Source organism: Euprymna scolopes, chromosome 40, assembly GCF_053919585.1.
Source record: "Euprymna scolopes isolate OS-2025 chromosome 40, ASM5391958v1, whole genome shotgun sequence".
NCBI classification, from domain to species: Eukaryota; Metazoa; Mollusca; class Cephalopoda; order Sepiida; family Sepiolidae; genus Euprymna; species Euprymna scolopes.
Genome location: NC_136521.1, coordinates 3729566 through 3737262, shown reverse-complemented (window position 1 = coordinate 3737262; position 7697 = coordinate 3729566). Strand labels below are relative to the sequence as shown.

The following is a 7697-nucleotide window of genomic DNA, read 5'->3' as shown; positions in this document are numbered from 1 at the left end:
GGGCGTATATTTTTTTAACTGTATTCTTATTGACACTACATCGCGTCCAAAGTACTGCTATGTTTATCAAATAAATGACAAATTATTTTGGCTATGAAAGTAATAATAGTATAAATATATACCCAGATCAGAGAACAAGAAATCTGAAATGAATGGTCGATAAGTAAATTATACAAACAATTACAGCCGAAACATAGAGAATTAACTGTTATTAAAACACCATGTTATCAGATACGAAAATTTCCAGATGCATTATATATTGATGACGTACGAATGTATGTTCAGTGTATTTAATTATTTTTTGACCGAATAGCATGACATTTAAAATGACTTTTAAATGTGTTATACATGTGTACTATGCAGGTAAATACAGGGCCAAACTTGTAAGGTAAAGAAATTAAATAAAAATATATGTGATTACGATATATTATAACGCAAGGGACATCCGGAAAAGAAGAAAACCAAAAACCAAAACACAAATGCCATATTATCTAACTTTTTCTACAATTGACTGCTACGTTTAGGAATCCATGAATAATGTCAACCGACCACCAGTAATATTTGTGTTACGTATGGGTGTATATTTGTTTTCTTTTCAACTGTATTCTTAATGACACTACATCACGCCTAAAGTACTGCTGTGTTTATGAAATAAATGACAAAACCTGTTGGCTATAAAAGTAATAATAATATAAATGTATACCCAGTCCGGTGTACTTGATAATTATTTGACCAGAAAACCTAAAATTTGAAATGAATGATTGTTAAATAAATTATACAGGCAATTATAGTCGAAACCTAAAAAGATTGACTGTTATTATCAAAACACCATGTTTGTTGTCATCCGGTGACTAATAATCTTTGTTTTATCAGATAAGAAAATTTTCAGATAAATTGTTTATTTTTTTTAGATCAAACTTCTAATGCATTATATATTCATATGAAAGCAAAAGAGCATTAAATGTATTATATATTTAAATGTATTATATATTTAAATGTATTATATATTATATATTTATACTAAAGTAAAAAAAAAAAGAATTGTATGTCCATATAAAAAAGCTGTAAATTTATTATACAAAACGCATGAATGTACGTCTAGTTTGTTTTGTTAAACTAATTAATCAACTAAAGTAAATACAAATCATTGAAAAATCGTAATAAATCAGCTGTTTATGCTACGAGAATTATAATACGTATTTTTATCTTTAGCACACCAGAAATGATTATAACTAGCATGGAGACCCGACCTTGCCCGAGATTGAATGCCGAAATCACAATATTAAAGCCTCCTATTTTATAATCGAAAAGGTGAGAAGCTACGGAGACGCGAGATATACATTTATAACGAGTGACCTTTTGTCCTTCAGAATTTTTTCTACATAGTTACCACCATTCTCAATGCGATAAACAATGGCTGCCCATGGGCGTTCGAAGCGCGTTTTATCCTAGAATCGTCGTTCGAAAAGTAAGGCCGCCATTATTTTAACTCAAAAGTTGAATAACGACGAAACTGGGGGTCCTACCATAAAAAACGAGAAACCTTTTGTGCTTCAGAATATATTTTTTATATAGTCACTACCATTCTCAATGCACTTTTGCCAAGAATTCAATGACGCATCTCTGCTTCTGACGTACATCGATAACAGGAGTTATTTTTATAAGATGACATTTAAAAAGATAAATAAATCCGTATCGAATTTACCAAACGAATACGCGAGAAAGCGCTGATTTTGTGTTTATTATTTAAAGTTGTCTCAAGTATTCCAAGTAGCGCTCTTCGAGAAGTGTTAACACATATATAATAGTAATGAGACTATTCTAATATTTTTCCCGATTCCGATACAATTACCAATTCCGATTCCGATTCCTTTAAAATCTATTAATATGTAGGTTGTGGGGTTGTTTTTATTTTTGTTTTTCTTTTCCATATTATCGTGAATACCTATGTAATAACTATATATAAATAAATATATTTTCACAAATAATACTTGGTTGGCGATAACTTATCTATTTGAAACAATTTTTAGTTGACATTTTAGAGTATTCCATTTTCATACTAAGGGAATTCAGTATAATAACGGTTGGTGCGATTTGGAATATACCATTTTTATTTTAAGGGATGCTCAGGATATACAGTCGAAGCGAATTATCGTATTAATATAATATAAATCTCACCTGTCTGTTAATGTGTATGTATGTATGTATGTATGTATGTATGTATGTACGGCATAATCACGTTGACACACCGGTTCTCGTCAGATCACCGAAGTTAAGCAATGTTGAGCCTGACTAGTACCAGATGGGTGACCATTTCGGAATTCTAGGCGCTGTATATGCTTTTCGCTAATCTGGGCATTTGTTTCCAGTCGTTCTGAACCCCCAATTGCCACTAGTGTTTAACAATGTCGACTCAGGAGAGGTGTGGTTTGAGATTCCGCAACCCTTGCCACAAAAATTTCACGCGCAGGCAACGTTACAGTGGGCATCCATAGACTATCAAGACTAAAGGAAACCTTTTTCTATGTATGTTTGTATGTCTCGCTAAAACTTTCGATACACGCGACCAACAAAATTAGAATCGCTTGATTGCTCAGTCGCTTCGCGAACAAATATCCAAAAAATTGGCCCAAAACATTCATTCTATCCCTGTCAACCATTTTCTACCAGAAGGAATTTCTTTTTCGTCGACATTTTTATAAAGCCATTCACCATATCGGGGTACGCATGAAACATGCGGCACAAGTCACGTGGGCGAGACGACTAAACGGTTTCCCCTTTTTTCACCTCCTTTTCCTCCTAGCGTTACAGGTTCGAGCCTGTCTGTCTGCTTACTACATTTTTTTTTGCGCAAGCACAGGTATCTGCTGCTGTTTTAATTTTTTAAGGGGGTTAGTAAATTTTTTAGGGCTCCGGTGATCAATTATTTATTTTAAATATTAATAATTATTTATTTATTTATTTTTTTGCGTCTGCACGGGTACTCGCTGTTATTTCCATTTTTTTAAGGAGGGTTTGAAAAATTGTTTTCTTTCTTAGGGTTCCGTTGATCAATACTCTTACCATAAAACCTCTCCACGAACGGGCAACGTCGGATACCCCTGCTAGTTAATAATAAATCATAAAAATTAATAGTTTTATTTTTGTCTTTATTTCAGCTTAAATTATTGAGGACATTACTTCACTGCAACAACAGAGACAAATATAATTTTGATTGTAGAGTTTTCTTTTCTTCATTTTATCATTTGTAATTAATGGGTAGGTAATTGCAGATGGAAATCTTGAAATCGGTCGGAGGTTACATCGAAACGTTGTGCAAATGACACTCAAGATGAGATCAATAGTGCGAAGAATCCAAATAATAATAATAATAATAATAATAATAATAATAATAATAATAATGTGTCACGATTTCCAGATTATAAATTATCCAAATAGGAGATCCCTTTTCATCCCAGACAAGGCACAGTATCACTTAGAAGTAGGGGTTTACTATCGCGGACATAAGTTGCAGGGGTATTATAAAGAGAGATGAGTAGCAAGATGTCTGGTCATATTACACTTGAACTTCTGCATGTCAGTACAGTTGGAAAAGCAGAATCCCGGAAGGGAGTTCCAAAGTCTAGCAGTTCTGGGGAAGACATGGTTGGAGTAGAAAGCTTTCTTATACCTAGGGATCTCTACTGTGAAGGGGTGGGATTTAGCTGCTTCTCGGGTTTGTCGGGGGTATTCACGTCGAGGGGTATAAGTGTTTGTAGTTCGTCAGAGCATTCACCATTAAAGTACTTGTAGAACAGGCAGAGGGATCCAACATTTCCTCGATGGGACAGAGGCTGAAGCTTAGATGATAGTTCAGGACCTATCAGGTTGGCGACTGTCATTTGAACCTTGTCAAGGAGAGAGATCCTATTTATATCAAACGGGGAGGAAAGGTGATAACATACTATGAACATACTATGAACATAAAATTAGTATATAGGTACGCTAATTAAAAGTTCGTAGTATTTATCACTTTCTATCGTCTTTCTTTGAACAAATAGGATCTCCCGATCACGGAAGACACGATGGAAAACACCCATTTAAATAAAAGAGTGATGTTGCTTTTGGGCCATACATAAAACTAAAATACATTCCTGGTCTTATGGCTTGGATCACAGGTAGTACCTGTTCTGTCTACAGATAGTATAATGATATCGTGAGGTTCTCGTTCGCGTCAGGCGTCCATAAAATGGAAAAATGTTACAGGCTCCTATGAGGTTATTGGAGAGAAACGGTAATGACCAGATATATTCTGACGCTACAGTAACCAGATTACTTAGATAAATACTTTTACAGTTTTAACAAAAGGGCTGCAATAATATCGCGGGGTTTCACGCTGAACGTCCACAGAATGCTCAGCTCATGAAAGACATATCAAAGACGCCGCTGCGGAATTTCCACAGGTCCCACTAGTTATTAATAATTAACACTAAGTTGATGATAAAAAATTATCGAAGAAAAATTCTTGTAAAAAACGGCCTCGTCGGTGGGACATTAGAATACGCCGACTGCCCCCCCCCCTGCAGAGGGTAAAAGTCCCTCAATGGAGGTCCTGGATATGACCTTAAACTATGTCCAGTGGTGAGGCCCCAGCTTGTGGATTTGGGGAGTGTGGAGCCACCCTTTAATTACCATTGCTCCCAGGTCCACTCTGACCCGGAGTGGTAGTACCTGTTAGGGTCCCAACTATAGGTTAAATAGAAACCGACGTGAAAACAACAAATATATTCTATTAAAAAAATTTTTCTTCAAAATCTTTGGATTCAGCATTAAATAACCCGAAAAGGGTTGATATGCCGTAATACAAAAACAACCAACCAACCAACCAACAAACTTGTAAAAAACTAACTACGTATTTAAAAAAGTTGTATGTAAATATCTACACTCTAACGTCTATTCCAAACAACATTTCTCTCTATTTTTGTAGATTAATGGAAAATTCAAAAGAGAACATCTTACCATTCCTGCAACGATCCCAGTCGGAGAATTCGTATCTCTTGTCCATGTATTTGACGCCAGCCATGGCCATCATCATACGAAGGATCTCGGCACGTCCGCGGCCATTGAAGTAATGGAGGGTGTAGTTAGGCATGGTGGAGTGGTTATGGGCTTGAGCACTACCAACAAGAGAACGAGCAGTGGTTTTTCGAGTGACTGTAAGTCTTCTCTGACGGTTGAAACACAAACCAACCACGAATTTATACTCTCGGAGAAATCAATTTGTTAACGCTAATTAACAGGTAAACGAAGCTTACCTGTCCAAGGACGTCTATTTAGTAATATCCGTTCAGTGGACTTAATTACCTTTGCACTTTCGCAACTGTAAGAATGCAAAGAAAATCAAAGAATGGCGCAGACGACGTAACAATTGTTAACTAAAAAAAACAAACAATTTTCTAATTTTTCTTTCAATCCGCAGACAATGTTTTCGTTTGTCAACTGACGTTATCTATATATTAATACGATAGTGTGTTTGTTATTTTCTGTGTCACGCTTACATCCGGGTCGTTTAATTGTTATGTTCTTCCATTTATTGTAATAAATAATTTTATCAGGAATTCTTGATAAGTTTTGGTTTCGGTTTCGATTATAGCTGATGTCATTTAAGTCTTCTATTTTTTTATAAATAATTTTTCCAAGAATTCCCCATAAGTTTTGGTTTCGGTTTCGATTATAGATAATGGCGCTTCAATAATCTATTTTTTATAAATAATTTTATCAAGAATTGTTCATAAGTTTTGGTTTCAGTTTTGATTATAGCTGAAGGAAGTATATATATATATGTGTGTGTGTGTATATATGCATATATATATATGTAATATAATATAATATGATACAATATGATATAATATAATATTATATATATATATGTATATATATAATATTATGATAAGTTTTCTTTGGAAAAAGAAATCCAACAGAGTGCTCAATTAAAAGGAAAATCCCAAGAAAATAAGAGCGTATTTATATTTTGTATTTTGTGTACAGAAAGTTGTTAGATGAGACAAGTCATTGGTACCGTCGGTTTCAAGCCCGATGATTAGGAGCGTTTTAGATATCCATATCAAGATCTCTTCAGCCAATACTCATCTATTTTATAACCGGAAGTGGAAATATATATACCTCACGAGTTCACGTTTTACTCTCGTTTTGTTAAATCCCCCCCGTTTATTTATCGAATGATGATTATTTCATTAACTTTAAAATTGGAATTATTTTAATTTTAAAATCTAATTTCAATTGAAATTTTTTTTTTTTATATATAAAACGATTTTAATTTGAAATCAATTTAATTTAAAAATCTAATTATTTTTTCATATATAAAAATTCAAACTTAAAATTTATATCAATATCGATTAAAAACGTAAAATGCCATTTAATTATATCGAATTACGTTTAAAAATATCGAAATACGTTTAAAAATTTGTATAAAAATTTCAACTATTTCACGGTTTGGGGAAGTGAGTATTTATCTAGCCTAAGGGATATTTCTAATAAATTAACCCTATTATATCTTTCCTATAGTTTTATAATTGAAACAAATTGTAAAGTACATTTATAAAGTATGATTTCTGAAAATTTATATAATACATTAATTTACAATCTTTAATACAATTACGATTAAAATCCGATTTTACCGACTAAAAACAATTTTAGCCTTTACAAGTTTACTAATTTTTTTATACACACACACACACATATATATATATATATATATATATATATATATATATATATATATATATACATATATAATCAAAATCTAAGTTTTGTCTTTTTCATTGACCCAGTTTATTAGGAGTGCTTTCCTTCTACGTATATAATTTTTCAAGGATTCAATCCTCGCATTTAAACATCTTATTCCTAGGTCATGAATTGACCGGAGGATGTGGTATTTTTCTGCGTTACAGAGCAAGCATTGACTTAATTCCGGGGCATATGTTGGTTTGTGCTTTATTTTGCTCCATTTTATGGAAAAAAGGTGTATTTTTCTGTTTAAGCTCCTACGGGTTGCTAATGCTGTATTTATCCTTGTTTTAGCTCTAAAGGAGCTCAAATGCGTATAGTATCTTTGTTTAAATCGGCCTTTTCTCATACCTATATATTTTTCCGATATGTTTTTAGATTGGTCCGTTATTGTGGCCTCAAAAACAAGGGATTCAGCTTTACAATTACAATGGGCAACTATTTTTGGTCATACAAGAGCAGCCTGCGTTATCTATCTTTTTTGGTTCCTTAAATATGATCGACTTAATTGATGGAGCTGCTGAATAACTAACTTTCACAGTGTTTCTATTAAAAATTTTATGCAAAGCCCTTCCGGGTTCCTGCTTTCCCAACTGTACTGACATGCAGAAGTTCAAGGGTAATGTGAACATACATCTTGCTACTCAACTCCCTACATAGCATTCCTGCAACTTGTGGCCCCGATAGTAGCCTCCTACATCAAAGTGACACTGTGCCTTGTTTGGGGTGAAAATAGAAAATAAAAAACTCCAAATATCACGAGAAGAGCAATTCATTTCGTTAAAGAAAAGAAATAATTCCAAATGTTTATGTAAAAATAAGCAGAGATTATCATTATTTGGTGGCTGTACGGACTGGCACGTTGAATTCGACTTACAACGCCGACTTGTATTTCGAACAGAAATAACGTT

At 33.5% G+C, this 7697-nt stretch overlaps 1 pseudogene; it reads left to right on the top strand.

Moving 5' to 3' along the window:
• Window positions 1-2222: 2222 nt before the first annotated feature.
• Window positions 2223-2339, top strand: LOC145265893 (5S ribosomal RNA; annotated as a pseudogene).
• Window positions 2340-7697: the final 5358 nt, after the last annotated feature.